Raw genomic sequence first — 22,895 nt, 5'->3', positions numbered from 1 at the left:
TTTAGGTTCTGACCTAGGATTTCTGATAACATAGTCTTGTATGCCCTGCACACGAGTAGCCAGCTGGTCCACACTTGTAATCAAGGTCTGGACATTCATGTCTGCAGCAAGCATAGCCACTCTGAGGTAAAGGGGAAGGAGAAAAAAAAAACTCAGAATCTTCTTTCTTATAATCCCTCTTCTGCAATGCATTAAACATTTAATACGGGCCTGGCAAACTGTTATGACCCCAATGGCGAGGGTCTCAGAGGAACGTGGAAGTCTGCAAAATACAAAAATCCAGCTCATAGGGCAGTGGTAACTGGGTTGACCATATATCTACTCCTAACGCCAACACTAGAAGTAGCCGGGGATCATTCCTACGTTGATTCTAGATGACACGCGCCAGCCGGAGAATCTAGCTACCCCTAGTAGAGGAAAACAAAGACCTTTCTTGCCTCCAGAGAAGGGGACCCCAAAGCTGGATAGAAGCCCCCCACAAATAATGACGGTGAGGTAAGAGGAAATGACAAACACAGAAATGAACCAGGTTTAGCACAGAGAGGCCCGCTTACTGATAGCAGAATAAAGAAAGGTAACTTATATGGTCAACAAAAACCCTATCAAAATCCACACTGGAAATTCAAGAACCCCCGAACCGTCTAACGGTCCGGGGGGAGAACACCAGCCCCCTAGAGCTTCCAGCAAAGGTCAGGATATAGATATGGAGCAAGCTGGACAAAAATACAAAAACCAAAACAAATAGCAAAAGCAAAAGGCAGACTTAGCTGATAAAACTGGAACCAGGATCAGTAGACAAGAGCACAGCAGACTAGCTCTGATAACTACGTTGCCAGGCATTGAACTGAAGGTCCAGGGAGCTTATATAGCAACACCCCTAACTAACGACCCAGGTGCGGATAAAAGGAATGACAGAAAAACCAGAGTCAAAAAACTAGTAACCACTAGAGGGAGCAAAAAGCAAATTCACAACACCACACACCCGCTCATGCACGCTGCCGCCACTCACCGACCCGGGCCACACACCCGCTCATGCACGCTGCCACCACTCACCGACCCGGGCCACACACCCGCTCATGCACGCTGCCACCACTCACCGACCCGGGCCACACACCCGCTGATACACGCTGCCACCACTCCCCGACCCGGGCCACACACCCGCTCATGCACGCTGCCACCACTCACCGACCCGGGCCACACACCCGCTCATACACGCTGCCGCCACTCACCGACCCGGGCCACACACCCGCTCATACACGCTGCCGCCACTCCCCGACCCGGGCCACACACCCGCTCATGCACGCTGCCGCCACTCCCCGACCCGGGCCACACACCCGCTCATGCACGCTGCCGCCACTCACCGACCCGGGCCACACACCCGCTGATACACGCTGCCACCACTCCCCGACCCGGGCCACACACCCGCTGATACACGCTGCCACCACTCCCCGACCCGGGCCACACACCCGCTCATGCACGCTGCCGCCACTCCCCGACCCGGGCCACACACCCGCTCATGCACGCTGCCGCCACTCACCGACCCGGGCCACACACCCGCTCATGCACGCTGCCGCCACTCACCGACCCGGGCCACACACCCGCTCATGCACGCTGCCGCCACTCACCGACCCGGGCCACACACCCGCTCATGCACGCTGCCGCCACTCACCGACCCGGGCCACACACCCGCTCATGCACGCTGCCGCCACTCACCGACCCGGGCCACACACCCGCTCATGCACGCTGCCGCCACTCACCGACCCGGGCCACACACCCGCTCATGCACGCTGCCGCCACTCACCGACCCGGGCCACACACCCGCTCATGCACGCTGCCGCCACTCACCGACCCGGGCCACACCCCCGCTCATGCACGCTGCCGCCACTCACCGACCCGGACCACACACCCGCTCATACACGCTGCCGCCACTCACCGACCCGGGCCACACACCCGCTCATACACGCTGCCGCCACTCACCGACCCGGGCCACACCCCCGCTCATGCACGCTGCCACCACTCACCGACCCGGGCCACACACCCGCTCATGCACGCTGCCACCACTCACCGACCCGGGCCACACACCCGCTCATGCACGCTGCCACCACTCCCCGACCCGGGCCACACACCCGCTGATACACGCTGCCACCACTCCCCGACCCGGGCCACACACCCGCTGATACACGCTGCCACCACTCCCCGACCCGGGCCACACACCCGCTCATGCACGCTGCCGCCACTCCCCGACCCGGGCCACACACCCGCTCATGCACGCTGCCGCCACTCACCGACCCGGGCCACACACCCGCTCATGCACGCTGCCGCCACTCACCGACCCGGGCCACACACCCGCTCATGCACGCTGCCACCACTCACCGACCCGGGCCACACACCCGCTCATGCACGCTGCCACCACTCCCCGACCCGGGCCACACACCCGCTGATACACGCTGCCACCACTCCCCGACCCGGGCCACACACCCGCTCATGCACGCTGCCACCACTCACCGACCCGGGCCACACACCCGCTCATACACGCTGCCACCACTCACCGACCCGGGCCACACACCCGCTCATACACGCTGCCGCCACTCACCGACCCGGGCCACACACCCGCTCATGCACGCTGCCGCCACTCACCGACCCGGACCACACACCCGCTCATACACGCTACCGCCACTCACCGACCCGGGCCACACACCCGCTCATACACGCTGCCGCCACTCACCGACCCGGGCCACACCCCCGCTCATGCACGCTGCCACCACTCACCGACCCGGGCCACACACCCGCTCATGCACGCTGCCACCACTCACCGACCCGGGCCACACACCCGCTCATGCACGCTGCCACCACTCCCCGACCCGGGCCACACACCCGCTGATACACGCTGCCACCACTCCCCGACCCGGGCCACACACCCGCTGATACACGCTGCCACCACTCCCCGACCCGGGCCACACACCCGCTCATGCACGCTGCCGCCACTCCCCGACCCGGGCCACACACCCGCTCATGCACGCTGCCGCCACTCACCGACCCGGGCCACACACCCGCTCATGCACGCTGCCGCCACTCACCGACCCGGGCCACACACCCGCTCATGCACGCTGCCACCACTCACCGACCCGGGCCACACACCCGCTCATGCACGCTGCCACCACTCCCCGACCCGGGCCACACACCCGCTGATACACGCTGCCACCACTCCCCGACCCGGGCCACACACCCGCTCATGCACGCTGCCACCACTCACCGACCCGGGCCACACACCCGCTCATACACGCTGCCACCACTCACCGACCCGGGCCACACACCCGCTCATACACGCTGCCGCCACTCACCGACCCGGGCCACACACCCGCTCATGCACGCTGCCGCCACTCCCCGACCCGGGCCACACACCCGCTCATGCACGCTGCCGCCACTCCCCGACCCGGGCCACACACCCGCTCATGCACGCTGCCGCCACTCCCCGACTCGGGCCACACACCCGCTCATGCACGCTGCCGCCACTCCCCGACCCGGGCCACACACCCGCTCATGCACGCTGCCACCACTCACCGACCCGGGCCACACACCCGCTCATGCACGCTGCCACCACTCACCGACCCGGGCCACACACCCGCTCATGCACGCTGCCACCACTCACCGACCCAGGCCACACACCCGCTCATGCACGCTGCCACCACTCCCCGACCCGGGCCACACACCCGCTGATACACGCTGCCACCACTCCCCGACCCGGGCCACACACCCGCTGATACACGCTGCCACCACTCCCCGACCCGGGCCACACACCCGCTCATGCACGCTGCCGCCACTCCCCGACCCGGGCCACACACCCGCTCATGCACGCTGCCGCCACTCACCGACCCGGGCCACACACCCGCTCATGCACGCTGCCGCCACTCACCGACCCGGGCCACACACCCGCTCATGCACGCTGCCGCCACTCACCGACCCGGGCCACACACCCGCTCATGCACGCTGCCACCACTCACCGACCCGGGCCACACACCCGCTCATGCACGCTGCCACCACTCCCCGACCCGGGCCACACACCCGCTGATACACGCTGCCACCACTCCCCGACCCGGGCCACACACCCGCTCATGCACGCTGCCACCACTCACCGACCCGGGCCACACACCCGCTCATACACGCTGCCACCACTCACCGACCCGGGCCACACACCCGCTCATACACGCTGCCACCACTCACCGACCCGGGCCACACACCCGCTCATACACGCTGCCACCACTCACCGACCCGGGCCACACACCCGCTCATACACGCTGCCACCACTCACCGACCCGGGCCACACACCCGCTCATACACGCTGCCACCACTCACCGACCCGGGCCACACACCCGCTCATGCACGCTGCCACCACTCACCGACCCGGGCCACACACCCGCTCATGCACGCTACCACCACTCACCGACCCGGGCCACACTCCCGCTCATGCACGCTGCCACCACTCACCGACCCGGGCCACACACCCGCTCATGCACGCTGCCACCACTCCCCGACCCGGGCCACATACCCGCTCATGCACGCTGCCACCACTCACCGACCCGGGCCACACACCCGCTCATACACGCTGCCGCCACTCACCGACCCAGGCCACACACCCGCTCATACACGCTGCCGCCACACACCCGCTGATACACGCTGCCGCCACTCACCGACCCAGGCCACACACCCGCTCATACACGCTGCCACCACTCACCGACCCAGGCCACACACCCGCTCATACACGCTGCCACCACTCACCGACCTAGGCCACACACCCGCTCATACACGCTGCCACCACTCACCGACCCAGGCCACACACCCGCTGATACACGCTGCCACCACTCACCGACCCAGGCCACACACCCGCTGATACATGCTGCCACCACTCACCGACCCGGGCCACACACCCGCTCATACACGCTGCCACCACTCACCGACCCGGGCCACACACCCGCTCATACACGCTGCCACCACTCACCGACCCGGGCCACACACCCGCTCATGCACGCTGCCACCACTCACCGACCCGGGCCACACACCCGCTCATGCACGCTACCACCACTCACCGACCCGGGCCACACACCCGCTCATGCACGCTGCCACCACTCACCGACCCGGGCCACACACCCGCTCATGCACGCTGCCACCACTCCCCGACCCGGGCCACACACCCGCTCATGCACGCTGCCACCACTCACCGACCCGGGCCACACACCCGCTCATACACGCTGCCGCCACTCACCGACCCAGGCCACACACCCGCTCATACACGCTGCCGCCACACACCCGCTGATACACGCTGCCGCCACTCACCGACCCAGGCCACACACCCGCTCATACACGCTGCCACCACTCACCGACCCAGGCCACACACCCGCTCATACACGCTGCCACCACTCACCGACCTAGGCCACACACCCGCTCATACACGCTGCCACCACTCACCGACCCAGGCCACACACCCGCTGATACACGCTGCCACCACTCACCGACCCAGGCCACACACCCGCTGATACACGCTGCCACCACTCACCGACCCAGGCCACACACCCGCTCATACACGCTGCCACCACTCACCGACCCAGGCCACACACCCGCTGATACACGCTGCCACCACTCACCGACCCAGGCCACACACCCGCTCATACACGCTGCCGCCACTCACCGACCCAGGCCACACACCCGCTCATACACGCTGCCGCCACTCACCGACCCAGGCCACACACCCGCTCATACACGCTGCCGCCACTCACCGACCCAGGCCACACACCCGCTCATACACGCTGCCGCCACTCACCGACCCAGGCCACACACCCGCTGATACACGCTGCCGCCACTCACCGACCCAGGCCACACACCCGCTCATACACGCTGCCACCACTCACCGACCCAGGCCACACACCCGATGATACACGATGCCACCACTCACCGACCCAGGCCACACACCCGCTTATACACGCTGCCACCACTCACCGACCCAGGCCACACACCCGCTCATACACGCTGCCACCACTCACCGACCCAGGCCACACACCCGCTCATACACGCTGCCACCACTCACCGACCCAGGCCACACACCCGCTCATACACGCTGCCACCACTCACCGACCCAGGCCACACACCCGCTCATACACGCTGCCACCACTCACCGACCCAGGCCACACACCCGCTCATACACGCTGCCACCACTCACCGACCCAGGCCACACACCCGCTGATACACGCTGCCACCACTCACCGACCCAGGCCACACACCCGCTGATACACGCTGCCACCACTCACCGACCCAGGCCACATACCCGCTGATACACGCTGCCACCACTCACCGACCCAGGCCACACACCCGCTCATACACGCTGCCACCACTCACCGACCCAGGCCACACACCCGCTCATACACGCTGCCACCACTCACCGACCCAGGCCACACACCCGCTCATACACGCTGCCACCACTCACCGACCCAGGCCACACACCCGCTCATACACGCTGCCACCACTCCCCGACCCAGGCCACACACCCGCTGATACACGCTGCCACCACTCCCCGACCCAGGCCACACACCCGCTCATACACGCTGCCACCACTCACCGACCCAGGCCACACACCCGCTGATACACGCTGCCACCACTCACCGACCCAGGCCACACACCCGCTCATACACGCTGCCACCACTCACCGACCCAGGCCACACACCCGCTCATACACGCTGCCACCACTCATCGACCCAGGCCACACACCCGCTGATGCACGCTGCCGCCACTTACCGACCCAGGCCACACACCCGCTCATGCACGCTGCCACCACTCACCGACCCAGGCCACACACCCGCTCATACACACTGCCACCACTCACCGACCCAGGCCACACACCCGCTGATACACGCTGCCACCACTCACCGACCCAGGCCACACACCCGCTCATACACGCTGCCACCACTCACCGACCCAGGCCACACACCCGCTCATACACGCTGCCACCACTCATCGACCCAGGCCACACACCCGTTAATACACGCTGCCACCACTCACCGACCCAGGCCACACACCCGCTCATACACGCTGCCACCACTCCCCGACCCAGGCCACACACCCGCTCATACACGCTGCCACACCCCTGCTCATACACGCTGCCACCACTCATCGACCCAGGCCACACACCCGCTGATACACGCTGCCGCCACTCACCGACCCAGGCCACACACCCGCTCATACACGCTGCCACCACTCACCGACTCAGGCCACACCCCCGCTCATACACGCTGCCGCCACTCATCGACCCAGGCCACACACCCGCTGATACACGCTGCCGCCACTCACCGACCCAGGCCACACACCCGCTCATACACGCTGCCACCACTCACCGACCCAGGCCACACACCCGCTCATACACGCTGCCACCACTCACCGACCCAGGCCACACACCCGCTGATACACGCTGCCACCACTCACCGACCCAGGCCACACACCCGCTGATACACGCTGCCACCACTCACCGACCCAGGCCACACACCCGCTCATACACGCTGCCACCACTCACCGACCCAGGCCACACACCCGCTGATACACGCTGCCACCACTCCCCGACCCAGGCCACACACCCGCTCATACACGCTGCCACCACTCACCGACCCAGGCCACACACCCGCTGATACACGCTGCCACCACTCACCGACCCAGGCCACACAGCCGCTCATACACGCTGCCGCCACTCACCGACCCAGGCCACACACCCGCTCATACACGCTGCCGCCACTCACCGACCCAGGCCACACACCCGCTCATACACGCTGCCGCCACTCACCGACCCAGGCCACACACCCGCTCATACACGCTGCCGCCACACACCCGCTGATACACGCTGCCGCCACTCACCGACCCAGGCCACACACCCGCTCATACACGCTGCCACCACTCACCGACCCAGGCCACACACCCGCTCATACACGCTGCCACCACTCACCGACCTAGGCCACACACCCGCTCATACACGCTGCCACCACTCACCGACCCAGGCCACACACCCGCTGATACACGCTGCCACCACTCACCGACCCAGGCCACACACCCGCTGATACACGCTGCCACCACTCACCGACCCAGGCCACACACCCGCTCATACACGCTGCCACCACTCACCGACCCAGGCCACACACCCGCTCATACATGCTGCCACCACTCACCGACCCAGGCCACACACCCGCTCATACACGCTGCCGCCACTCACCGACCCAGGCCAAACACCCGCTCATACACGCTGCCGCCACTCACCGACCCAGGCCACACACCCGCTCATACACGCTGCCGCCACTCACCGACCCAGGCCACACACCCGCTGATACACGCTGCCGCCACTCACCGACCCAGGCCACACACCCGCTCATACACGCTGCCGCCACTCACCGACCCAGGCCACACACCCGCTGATACACGCTGCCGCCACTCACCGACCCAGGCCACACACCCGCTCATACACGCTGCCACCACTCACCGACCCAGGCCACACACCCGATGATACACGCTGCCACCACTCACCGACCCAGGCCACACACCCGCTGATACACGCTGCCACCACTCACCGACCCAGGCCACACACCCGCTCATACACGCTGCCACCACTCACCGACCCAGGCCACACACCCGCTCATACACGCTGCCACCACTCACCGACCCAGACCACACACCCGCTCATACACGCTGCCACCACTCACCGACCCAGGCCACACACCCGCTCATACACGCTGCCACCACTCACCGACCCAGGCCACACACCCGCTCATACACGCTGCCACCACTCACCGACCCAGGCCACACACCCGCTGATACACGCTGCCACCACTCACCGACCCAGGCCACACACCCGCTGATACACGCTGTCACCACTCACCGACCCAGGCCACACACCCGCTGATACACGCTGCCACCACTCACCGACCCAGGCCACACACCCGCTCATACACGCTGCCACCACTCACCGACCCAGGCCACACACCCGCTCATACACGCTGCCAACACTAATAATAATAATAATAATTTTATTTATATAGCGCCAACATATTCCGCAGCGCTTTACAACTTATAGAGGGGACTTATACAGACAACAGACATTACAGCATAACAGAAATCACAGTTCAAAACAGATACCAGTAGGAATGAGGGCCCTGCTCGCAAGCTACAAACTATGAGGAAAAGGGGAGACACGAGAGGTGGATGGTAACAATTGCTTTAGTTATTTGGACCAGCCATAGTGTAAGGCTCACCGACCCAGGCCACACACCCGCTCATACACGCTGCCACCACTCACCGACCCAGGCCACACACCCGCTCATACATGCTGCCACCACTCCCCGACCCAGGCCACACACCCGCTGATACACGCTGCCACCACTCCCCGACCCAGGCCACACACCCGCTCATACACGCTGCCACCACTCACCGACCCAGGCCACACACCCGCTGATACACGCTGCCACCACTCACTGACCCAGGCCACACACCCGCTCATACACGCTGCCACCACTCACCGACCCAGGCCACACACCCGCTCATACATGCTGCCACCACTCCCCGACCCAGGCCACACACCCGCTGATACACGCTGCCACCACTCCCCGACCCAGGCCACACACCCGCTCATACACGCTGCCACCACTCACCGACCCAGGCCACACACCCGCTGATACACGCTGCCACCACTCACCGACCCAGGCCACACACCCGCTCATACACGCTGCCACCACTCACCGACCCAGGCCACACACCCGCTCATACACGCTGCCACCACTCATCGACCCAGGCCACACACCCGCTGATACACGCTGCCACCACTCACCGACCCAGGCCACACACCCGCTGATACACGCTGCCACCACTCACCGACCCAGGCCACACACCCGCTGATACACGCTGCCACCACTCACCGACCCAGGTCACACACCCGCTCATACACGCTGCCAGCACTCACCGACCCAGGCCACACACCCGCTCATACACGCTGCCACCACTCATCGACCCAGGCCACAACCCCGCTCATACACGCTGCCACCACTCACCGACCCAGGCCACACCCCCGCTCATACACGCTGCCACCACTCATCGACCCAGGCCACACACCCGTTAATACACGCTGCCATCACTCACCGACCCAGGCCACACACCCGCTGATACACGCTGCCACCACTCACCGACCCAGGCCACACACCCGCTCATACACGCTGCCACCACTCACCGACCCAGGCCACACACCCGCTCATACACGCTGCCACCACTCACCGACCCAGGCCACAACCCCGCTCATACACGCTGCCACCACTCACCGACCCAGGCCACACCCCCGCTCATACACGCTGCCACCACTCACCGACCCAGGCCACACACCCGCTCATACACGCTGCCACCACTCACCGACCCAGGCCACACACCCGCTGATACACGCTGCCACCACTCACCGACCCAGGCCACACACCCGCTCATACACGCTGCCACCACTCACCGACCCAGGCCACACACCCGCTCATACACGCTGCCACCACTCACCGACCCAGGCCACACACCCGTTCATACACGCTGCCACCACTCACCGACCCAGGCCACAACCCCGCTCATACACGCTGCCACCACTCACCGACCCAGGCCACACCCCCGCTCATACACGCTGCCACCACTCACCGACCCAGGCCACACACCCGCTCATACATGCTGCCGCCACTCACCGACCCAGGCCACACACCCGCTCATACACGCTGCCGCCACTCACCGACCCAGGCCACACACCCGCTCATACACGCTGCCGCCACTCACCGACCCAGGCCACACACCCGCTCATACACGCTGCCCCCACTCACCGACCCAGGCCACACACCCGCTCATACACGCTGCCACCACTCACCGACCCAGGCCACACACCCGCTCATACACGCTGCCGCCACTCACCGACCCAGGCCACACACCCGCTCATACACGCTGCCACCACTCACCGACCCAGGCCACACACCCGCTCATACACGCTGCCACCACTCACCGACCCAGGCCACACACCCGCTCATACACGCTGCCACCACTCACCGACCCAGGCCACACACCCGCTCATACACGCTGCCACCACTCACCGACCCAGGCCACACACCCGCTCATACACGCTGCCACCACTCACCGACCCAGGCCACACACCCGCTCATACACGCTGCCGCCACTCACCGACCCAGGCCACACACCCGCTCATACACGCTGCCACCACTCACCGACCCAGGCCACACACCCGCTCATACACGCTGCCACCACTCACCGACCCAGGCCACACACCCGCTCATACACGCTGCCACCACTCACCGACCCAGGCCACACACCCGCTCATACACGCTGCCACCACTCACCGACCCAGGCCACACACCCGCTCATACACGCTGCCACCACTCACCGACCCAGGCCACACACCCGCTCATACACACTGCCACCACTCACCGACCCAGGCCACACACCCGCTCATACACGCTGCCACCACTCACCAACCCAGGCCACACACCCGCTCATACACGCTGCCACCACTCACCAAATACACGGGCGATGAGTCCCGAAAATAATGATAATACTAATAATGTCTACCACTCATAAGGCTCACACACCTTACGCTATGGATTCTTTTAGAGCATTCAAGGTTCAACTTGTTAAAGTTTTATACTTTAATACAAAAAAGGTTCAGTGCTTACAATAACAAAAAGGTATATAAATATGATAATAAAAAGACATACAACTTATGCAAAACAGTATCAAAATAAACAGGAGAAACTTACAGAAATTATCTATCTGGTAGTTGCTTTCTGCTCCCTGAGGGTAGGACGATGTAGATTGGATCACATCAGCTTCTCAGGCTGCCCCCATTATGTGAACACAATTCTCTGTATAAAGCCTTAATTTATAGCTTTGGTCTGGAGGTCAGGTTTCTAGACCGGCCCCTTAGGTTAATATCATAATTGCTGGCTTTTTGATTGGGCCACGGCCGCGCTACTAATGACTATATTATTGTTCTCTTGAGACCCTGTGTGAAGGCTCTCACGGATACCATCAGGCCGCAATTAACATCTCCCCTCCAAGAGCTAGGAGGTGTCAAATGTTACCTTTCTTCTTGACCCTAGCTAGACCCCCTGGTGAGATTTGGAGACAGAGGTCTACATGTCTCAGGGAAGTACCTATTAACACCTAGGTGTGACTTGTAGATTTCAAGACTGATGTTACATTTGCCAGTGACACAATAAATCTATACATAGTCCACTGCACACACATATATATGTATATGTGTATATATATATATATATATATATATATATATATATATATATATATATATATATATATATATATATATATATATATATATATATATATATATATATATATACACATAGATCAATGTAGGACCTAGATGGTTTTGGAAACAGATATGGTGCTTATGCCTAATAGCAGTGTTAATGGGTATGCGTAATTTAAATAAGTGGTGGCATTAGATATAGTTATGCCCACTTACGTACTCAAAAGCACATTAATACGCCCCTTTTTTGTACATTTGGAGCTCTAGTAATTATATCTACAAGAAAATGGCGAAATTTAGCGCTACTGCGCATGCGCCAAGCTTATCCAATTGGCTTGCAGTTCAACTAAGTGGTATGACACAGCGGACATGCGCAATAGATATTTATGAACGCTGACAGAAGTAATGGCGTCCTCCATCAGTAACAGACTCCTGCAGCGGTAAGAACGGCGTGGCCGTCAGTATTAACACTTATAAATGCACAAATGCACAGATGCACTTTATTTAATATATCTGAATATAATTAAGCACAAATGGCGGTAATTAAGGATGTTTGAGTACTATATAAATGCACTAAGGAACCTGTATCCACTGCTTGAGAAAAGCTCAATAGAGCTGAAACGTCGCACTGACATGTGGATTTGAATAAATCCTATATTTACTTGGAAAAATGGAGTGCTGCCTTCTTTTTTGATCTATATTGAATGTGGACGACCAGTGGACAGGTTGCCTGGAGGCTCTGCACCCAGAGATAAGTTATACCAGTGTGCTGTTCCATTTTTTACTATAATTATATATATACACATACATATACACATATTTCACCACACAGAGGGCACAGAAAGTATTCAGTCCTCTTTCCATTTTTCACTATTTGTTTAATTGCAGCCATTTTTCTTCTCATTAATGTTCACTCTGCACCCATCTTGAATGAAAAAAACAGAAATGTAGAAATGTTTGCAAAGTTATTAAAAAAGAAAAAACGAAATATCCCATGGTCATAAGTCTTCAGCCCCTTTGCTCAGTAGTGAGTAGAAGCACCTTTTGAGCTAGTACAGCCATGAGTCTTCTTGGGAATGATGCAACAAGTTTTTCACCCCTGGATTTGGGGATCCTCAGCGATTCTTCCTTGCAGATCCTCTCCAGTTCCATCAGGTTGGATGGTGATCATTGGTGGACAGCCATTTTCAGGTCTCTCCAGAAATGCTCATGTCATGGGGTCCTTCTCCAGTACCACACAATCAACAGAGCCAGCAAAGAGTGAACAATCCCAAAACCTTTTATTTAGGCAAAAATACGAAAGGTCCATATACGATCCACCACACAAAGGATAAAATAGTCCAGAACACGAATGCAGTTCAGTAACAGGCTAAAAGTCCAACAATCCAGGAGACAGAGGATAACATAGTCCATATACGCTTCTTTCTCTCTGAGATGCTGTGAACACATCATCATTCCACACAGGACTGATCTGTGTCTCAACTCCCTGATATTTTAAGTCTCCCTCCTCATTCACAGGTCAGGAGGGGGAAGGTCTCCAGGTCTCACTGTTTCAACAAGCTAGGTCAACATGTCATTAGCATATTAGCAAACAATACAGGGCTGTGGGGCTGATATCAGATGGCAGCAACAGTGATTCATCAATTAGCAAATAACTCCTTCTACAAGAGATCACCATGAAAATAAGTAAAATAGAAATATACACAAAAATGATCCCCACATAGCATATCACACCATCACAACCTCTCCCCCCTCATAATAAGTGAGCACTGTCGTAGCTGTTTTCGTTCTGACCCAATGTCAGCTGACAGATCACCAGTGAGACCAAATTGTGGAATTACGCCCGTCATTTTACAAGCGCACTTGGAGACAAAAGACACCTCACACATATCCTGTGAGCAAGTCACTTTTATCTGATATACTAAAACCAAGGCAATGTTTTATACCATTTACAACATATGCATTTCAATGTAAGTCACGTAGCCCCCACCATCACCCAGGGTCATACTTTATTTACCACGCACCCAGAACATGTTGTGGCTGACTATTGAAAGCATACATGATAAGAAGTGTAGTCTCCTTGAGGAGGAGACCATCAGACTACTGTGTCAACAGATTCTAGTAATTCTAACACTTAAAGGCAAACTATTAACCCTTCTATATCAATTTCCCCCTTTTGTAAATGGTATAACCTCTGCTACAGGGTTAGTTGATGTCCACAAAGGAGCTACTGTCTCATGGGTCTAGTACCCACAAGGGGGCTTCCTACCTGCTTCGCCCATCCACCCTCAGTGTGGACACTCACCTCCCCCATCAGCAGTGGTCATACGGGGCCTATGATACACTACAGACGGTTCAGCCTTAGGTAATACATATATTAGCACTTTACGGCTACATAAAACAATAAGCAAAGCAACAAAATTTGCATACAAGTCTGTAAAATACCAAAAATAATCCAACCCTCTAGGCCGCTAAGCCAATCGGCTGGATTTAAAAAGGAGTCTCTATATTGTATTAGTCTCATTAAGAGCCTTAAGGAACCTATAAAATCTGAGTCCAAGTCTCATTGGGTATGCAGTGTGGTGTTAATACCTTCCTTGGCTCTAGGGGTAAAGGCTAAGTACAGCATAGTCCTTACAAATACTGGGCTGTGTGTACAGATCCAACAGTCCAGCAGTTTTTGTCCTTCCACGTCTTTTATAAGAAAAGCAAGATGTTGAATAAGTTTGTTGTCCCTGTCAACACTTAAAAGTTTATCCAGTGTCTCTGTAAGGTGCAAACATCCTACCACTGCCAGCAAGGTGATTAGGAGAACCGTCTTTCTGCTGGTGAAAAGATCTTTTTGTAGTGACTGGCATGGATCCAGGAAGGCGTTCCCTCAAGTTTCCCTGAGGTGAATGTGGTCAGCTGGACTTTAAAATGGGCCGTCAAACCGTGGGTTTAGGCTCGTTCTCACGTGTCTGTGTATGACCACCAATCACCTGGATTCAGCTGATGTACGTCTGCACTGGCATTAGGATCTGGAATGGATGAAAACACATGTTTATGCACCACATTAAGTCTTTTCTGCAAGGCCTGGACATGGGCTGTCATAGCACCGTGTTGCATTTGTAGCACCTGTGGGAAGTACAGACCAGTCTCTGGCAAACTACTAAACAGGACTTCAGAAGGAGACGAGCCTGTCTTTCTATTTGGAGTGTGTCTGACTGACAAGAGTGCAAGAGACAAGCACTCTACCCCGCTCTTTCCTGTGTCTGCCATGGCCTTTGAATTTTCAGTTTAAGTGTCCCATTTAGTCTCTCCACTTTCCCACTACTTTGTTGTCTATATGGTGCATGATATGCTTGCTGTACTCCCAGGGCCTGCATGACTTCCCTTATTATTTCTCCCGTGAAGTGTGTGTCCCTATCGCTTTCTATGGTTTCTGGGACGCCATACCTGGAGATCAGTTCTTTCATCAGTTTGTCTGCAGTCGCTTTAGCATTTGCACACTTTACCAGATAGGCTTCCAGCCAACCAGAGAAGAGATCTACACATACTAGGACATTTTTCACACACTCCTACTTTGGGTAGCTGTATGTAGCCAGTCTGCAGTCTCTGAAATGGGTAGAGAGGCCTTGGTGTCGCTTTCTTAAGGATTTTTTTTCCTGTTTTACCTGGGTTGTGCTGTGCACAGATGAGGCATGACTGTACGAGCTTTGCTGCTGCGTAACTGAAACCAGGAGCGATCCAGAAGGCATCTACCATGGACACATGTGACATTTTGAGGTGTGAGTGGGGCCAGGTGTTGCTTGCGCCATAATTAGGAACTGGGACCTTGGTATATACAATTTATCCTTATTCTCCCATACTCCTTCTGAGTTCAGCTCAGCTCCCATTCTCCCCCGTGTTCGTTCTCAGTTTGGGCAGCTGGAGGGATTTCAGGACATCTAGGCTCAGTGTGGCTGGAATATGCTGACTCCCTGCCACCGTCCACTGCTCCCTAGGCCGCCTTGCTGCTACTTTAGCAGCCTCGTCCGCCCTTCTGTTGCCCTCTACCTCCACAGTGTCACTGTTCGTGTGTGCTGTTACCTTGACGATGCCAACCTGGACTGGTAACGTCAATGCCTCCACTAATTGTTTCACCAGCTCTGCATTTTTAATGGGCTTACCGGCTGATGTAAGAAACGTTCTGCTTCTCCAGATAGGGCAATAATCATAGTTACATAGTTACATAGTTACATAGTTATTAAGGTTGAAGGAAGACTTTAAGTCCATCTAGTTCAACCCATAGCCTAGCATGCCCTAACATGTTGATCCAGGGGAAGGCAAAAAAACCCCATGTGGCAAAGAGTAAGCTCCACCATGGGGAAAAAAATTCCTTCCCGACCCCACATACGGCAATCAGACTAGTTCCCTGGATCAACGCCTTATCAAGGAATCTAATATATATACCCTGTAACATTATACTTTTCCAGAAAGGTATCCAGTCCCCTCTTAAATTTAATTAATGAATCACTCATTACAACATCATACGGCAGAGAGTTCCATAGTCTCACTGCTCTTACAGTAAAGAATCCGCGTCTGTTATTATGCTTAAACCTTCTTTCCTCCAGACGTAGAGGATGCCCCCTTGTCCCTGTCTCAGGTCTATGATTAAAAAGATCATCAGAAAGGTCTTTGTACTGTCCCCTCATATATTTATACATTAACATAAGATCACCCCTTAGTCTTCGTTTTTCCAAACTAAATAGCCCCAAGTGTAATAACCTATCTTGGTATTGCAGACCCCCCAGTCCTCTAATAACCTTGGTCGCTCTTCTCTGCACCCGCTCCAGTTCAGCTATGTCTTTCTTATACACCGGAGACCAGAACTGTGCATAGTATTCTAAGTGTGGTCGCACTAGTGACTTGTATAGAGGTAAAATTATGTTCTCCTCATGAGCATCTATGCCTCTTTTACTGCATCCCATTATTTTATTTGCCTTTGTAGCAGCTGCCTGACACTGGCCACTGAATATGAGTTTGTCATCCACCCATACACCCAGGTCTTTTTCATTGACGGTTTTGCCCAGAGTTTTAGAATTAAGCACATAGTTATACATCTTATTACTTCTACCCAAGTGCATGACCTTACATTTATCCCCATTAAAGCTCATTTGCCATTTATCAGCCCAAGCTTCTAGTTTACATAAATCAGCCTGTAATATAATAGTTACATAATGGGATATATACATACATGGGATATTCCCCATGCACAATTTGAATGTGTAAATATTAGCGACTTTACCTGCAGCAGCTCTACACGCCTCAGTGAGTGGCTTCACCTCTGCCTCCTGCACCGACATGTGAGGAGGGAGTGGTTCAACTCGGATTACCTCATGTGAGGATACTACTGCATGTCCAGTGTAGAATCGCCCATCCTGGTGGTATCTGGAGCCATCTACAAAAATAAAAACCTCAGAATATGGATTAGGAACAGGTTTTTTCCATGAACATATGTAAAACATACTGTCTCCTGACTCATCAGTTCCTATGCAGTCATGTTTGTGCGTCATGTCAACGTACCAGAGTACTTTTTTTATTTTTTTTCCTAATGCTGTCACCAATTCCCCCTTTTCTGAATCCACAGGCAGATGAGTGGCTGGATTCAGAACATTATGTCTTTTGAGGGTGACGTATTCAGGAATTAGTATTAGAGCACATTCGAGTCTGATCTGTCTATCCATAGACAGGTGTTCTGGTTGAACTTGTACGAGTATGGCATTAATGTCATGTGGGGAACAAATTGTCAAACGAAAGAGTCAGTGTGAGCTCACATGCCTAGCTGTAATACAGCAGCTCTTACAACACGGACACACGTAGGAGACCCTCTAATCACTGGGTGTAATTGTGCTGAGTAGTAAGCTATTGGTCTCTGGTTCTCTCCATGCTGTTGTGTCAGTACTGCGGTAGCATGTCCTCCCTGTTCTGTTCAAAATAAGAAAAATGGCTGAACATAGTTTGGAATGCCTAAGGCCGGGGCTGGCACAATGAGCAGCTTCAGAGAATAGAAGGAATCAATTGCTTCTTGAGTGAGATTGTAGGGGTCTGATGATAACCTGTCATAGAGTGGTTGCATCATTTGTGAAGCAGACCTTATCCAAGGCCTACAGTAGGTCACCAAACCTAGGAAAATACGTAGATGCTGGTGTGACCTGGGTAAAGGGAGATTTTGTATTGCCTGTTTCCTGTCTTCAGTCAGGTGTCTTGTACCTTCAGCAATACAATGTCCTAAAAATGTCACCTTTTGTTTGTAATACTGTAGTTTGTCACGTGAGACCTTGCAACCCTTCTCTGCCAAAAAAACACAGCAAGGAAACTGCAGTGTGGTCCGGGCAGCAGAGCAAGAGGTCATCCACGTACTGCAATAGTACAGTCTGTGGATGAGGTGGTTGCCACTGCTCAAGAATCCCTGCCATCGCTGTTGGATAGATGGTTGGGGAGTTCTTTCCCCCTTTTGGGAGGACCGTCCAACAGTATTGTTTACCTTCGCGAGTAAAAGAAAAGATGCTGTCAGTCAGGGTGCAGGGGTACAGAAAAGAATGCATTCGCCAAATTAATGACTGTGAAACATTTTGTGACCGTACGGTGAGTGTATTAGGGACAATTGAGATGACACTCACTGTAACATCATTAATGGCCTGTAAGTCCTGAACTATTCTGTGTCAGGGGAACCCTTGGGTCCTTTTTTTTTCTTCTTAATGGGATACAAAGGGGTGTTGCAGGGGGAAGATCTTTGCACCAGAACCCCTGCCCTAACATACTCTTTAATATCCCTGCTCAGGGACATTGATTTGACTAGACTTAAGGGGGTATTGCTTTAACCGGAGAGGAGTGGTTCCTTCTTTTAATTTAATCATGACAAGGGGAATGGGCAGCCGACCCACATCAGATTTTCCCCTTGCCCAAACGGTGTCTGGTACCTGACTCTTTTCCCTGTCCTCAGACATTTTGGTGCCAGGTGTTACTTTCACTACTCTTGCCATATACACCATTTCTGCAATATTACACAAGTGTTTAATATTATTTATACCCGTATTTGATTGGGTAGAGTACCTCTTAAGAACTAAATTTGATTCACAAAATATGTTACCAAAAGAAAATTATATATATTAAAATATATATTTATGAAATGTGCTGAGTCATAAAATGGGGGAGCACAATGCCATAGGCCACAGCAAAGCACAAGCTTATTCTAAGAAAGTAGCAGCCCTATGTAAATCCATAACCAACAGTTTCAAATATAAAAAGAAGGGATTTGAAAAATACCAAATATCAATACCAGTTACTTGCAATAAGGTATAAGAAGTGGAAAGGACAAACAAACAGTGATTATGGTTTGAGCCAATATAATGAATGGCTAAAAAACTATATATCATATGAAGACAACCTAGAAATACACGGTAACTATACCATCTTGTGCAAGAAAACTACTAAACTGGCAAATGATTGGAATTAAGTGTAACTATAATTGGGCATGATTTACCTGTGGTATAATGTGCACATGGAAGACCCTGACGTCCCTCTGCCCCAAGTGTTTATATGAAAGGGGACTTGTGACTGTAATACCCTCAGGAGAGTACTGTATGGTGGCCTAGCCAGCACTCAACTCTGCTCCCAGCAAATTCATAGGGGCATTGTCACTAACATTAAGTTTGTAAGCACCTCTTGGCTGTCTCGTGATTCTAGTCTTATTTGTTTAGTCATTAGAGCTTCAGTCGCTTGTCCCTCTACACTCACGCATTCCACAGTCTCGTCAGTAACCATGTCTGGCGTTATCAAGTCTTTGTGTACCACAGTCCCGGCTGCCCCAGTGTCAATCAAGAATTCTGTCTCCTTCCCTCCCGGCATTGGTATGCTGGTCATCAAGGCAGGACCAGTTCCGGAGGGGACAAGAACAGGGCACACATTTGTCACTGGGTTGTCAGTTTCCTAGTCTGAAGGTGAAGGAGGTGGAAGATTGGTCTGAGTGTCCATTTTCTCCACAATTCCACCACTTCACTGTTTCAAAAGGTACCGTCACACTCAGCGACGCTGCAGCGATATAGACAACGAGCCGATCGCTGCAGCATCGCTGTTTAGGTTGCTGGGGAGCTGTCACACAGACAGCTCTCTCCAGCGACCAACGATCAGGGGAACGACTTCGGCATCGTTGAGACGGTCTTCAACGATGCCGAAGTCCCCCTGCAGCACCCGGGTAACCAGGGTAAATATCGGGTTACTAAGTGCAGGGCCGCGCTTAGTAACCCGATATTTACTCTGGTTACCATTGTAAAAGTAAAAAAAACCACTACATACTCACCTTCTGAAGTCTGTCACGTCCCCCGCCGGCAGCTTCCCTGCACTGAATGGGTCAGCGCTGGCACCCGGCAGTAACAGCGGTGACGTCACCGCTGTGCTCTGCTTTACGACCGGCACTGACAGTCAGTGCAGGGAAGCTCTCGGCAGCAGCGCGTGCATTTAGCAGCGCTCCTGCCGAAAGCAGTTTAACCCTGTGGACGCCGGGGGACGTGACAGACATCAGAAGGTGAGTATGTACTTTTTTTTTACTTTTACAATGGTAACCAGGATAAATATCGGGTTACTAAGCGCAGCCCTGCGCTTAGTAACCCGATATTTACCCTGGTTACCATTGTAAAACATTGCTGACATCATTACTTTTGCTGTCAAACACAACGATACACGCCGATCTGACGACCAAATAAAGTTCTGGACTTCTAGCTCCGACCAGCGATATCACAGCGGGATCCAGATTGCTGCTGCGTGTCAAACACAACGAGATCGCTATCCAGGGCGCTGCAACAACACGGATCGCTGTCGTTCTCGTTGTAAAGTCGCTCAGTGTGAAGGTACCTTAAGTCCTTAGGTCCCTTACTATGTCTCTACTGTTTTCCTTGTGCTCCAGCATACATGACACGTCGTCTTATTGTCCTAGTTTGTTCAACTCTTTAGCGACTTTCAGGAGATCTTTTGGATCTACATTTCTCCATTCAGGTCTGGCTCTCTGTATTGCATCTCGTAAGTAGTGTTGAGCATTCCAATACTGCAAGTATCGGCCAATACTTGCGGTATCGGAATTCCGATACCGAGTTCCGATACTTTTGTGATATCGGAAATCGGAATCGGATCCATCTTCATGTAAAAAATAAAAAATTAAAATAAAAAATAGGGATATACTCACCTCTCCGGCGGCCCCTGGACCTTACCGATGTAACCTGCAGCCTCCGTTCCTAAGAATGAGCGCGTGAAGGGCCTTCGATGACGTCGCGGCTTCTGATTGGTCGCGTGACCACTCATGTGACCGCTCACGCGACCAATCACAAGCCGCGACGTCATCGCAGGTCCTTCACGCGCTCATTCTTAGGAACGGAGGCTGCCGGTTACAGCGGTAAGGTCCAGGGGCCGCCGGAGAGGTGAGTATATCCATATACTCACCTCTCCGGCGGCCCCTGAACCTTACCGCTGTAACCGGCAGCCTCCGTTCCTAAGAATGAGGAGTTTAGGACCTTCGATGACGTCGCGGCTTGTGATTGGTCACGTGAGCGGTCACATGAGCGATCAATCAGAAGCCGCGACGTCAGTCGCGACGTCATCGAAGGTCCTAAACGCCTCATTCTTAGGAACGGAGGCTGCCGGTTAAAAGCTGTAAGATCCAGGGGCCGCCGGAGGGGTGAGTATATCCATATTTATTATTTTAATTCTTTATTTTTTACATTAATATGGATCCCAGGGCCTGAAGGAGAGTTTCCTCTCCTTCAGACCCTGGGAACCATCCAGGATACCTTCCGATACTTGAGTCCCATTGACTTGTAATGGTATCAGGTATCGGTATCGGCGATATCTGATATTTTTCGGGTATCGGCCGATACTATCCGATACCGATACTTTCAAGTATCGGAAGGTATCGCTCAACACTACTCTTAAGTCTTTGGTCATACCGTCAATGAATGTATTTACCAATACTTTAACATCAAGTGGGTTTACTGGACTTTACCCCATGTCTGCCCATTTCAGCTGTAACCGTCCAAAGTACATCTCTACACTCTCTCCTTTTGTCACATCTGTAAAAGTCTTAATTTGCATCCTAGTACGTCACCTGCTTTTGTGCTCACCAACTCTCTAGGTCTGCCCAGGTGTACTTATACATCCATCATATTGTCTTTATTTATCTGTAAAATGGGAAAGGTTGGTTCTCAGGGTCAGCCAATTGTTTTAGCGTAGCTAGCTAGTCAGAGGGCCTCCAGGGATAATACTCCTGTATCTGTCTTACCCTACCTGTTGTGGTTGGTTCTCTGGTGGTGGGGGTGACTAGATGACCGGTTGGGGGTGACATGACATGCTGGTCTACAGCTCCTTCCCAAAAGGATTACTGTCAGCTTACTCCCAAAAGTTAATGTCCCCACTATCCACCAACCACAATCCTGTGTCAGCTTCTTATGTCACTACATGTGATCTTGTCTGGACAGGATTCAGTGCAATTCTCTTAGGTCGGGTTGCAGCACAGATCATACAAGTATTTCTCCAGTCTGGGTTTGTCTGACCACAGTGTTTAGAA

This window comes from Ranitomeya variabilis, chromosome 1, assembly GCF_051348905.1.
Source record: "Ranitomeya variabilis isolate aRanVar5 chromosome 1, aRanVar5.hap1, whole genome shotgun sequence".
Taxonomy (NCBI): Eukaryota; Metazoa; Chordata; class Amphibia; order Anura; family Dendrobatidae; genus Ranitomeya; species Ranitomeya variabilis.
Note: the sequence above shows the minus strand (reverse complement) of the source record.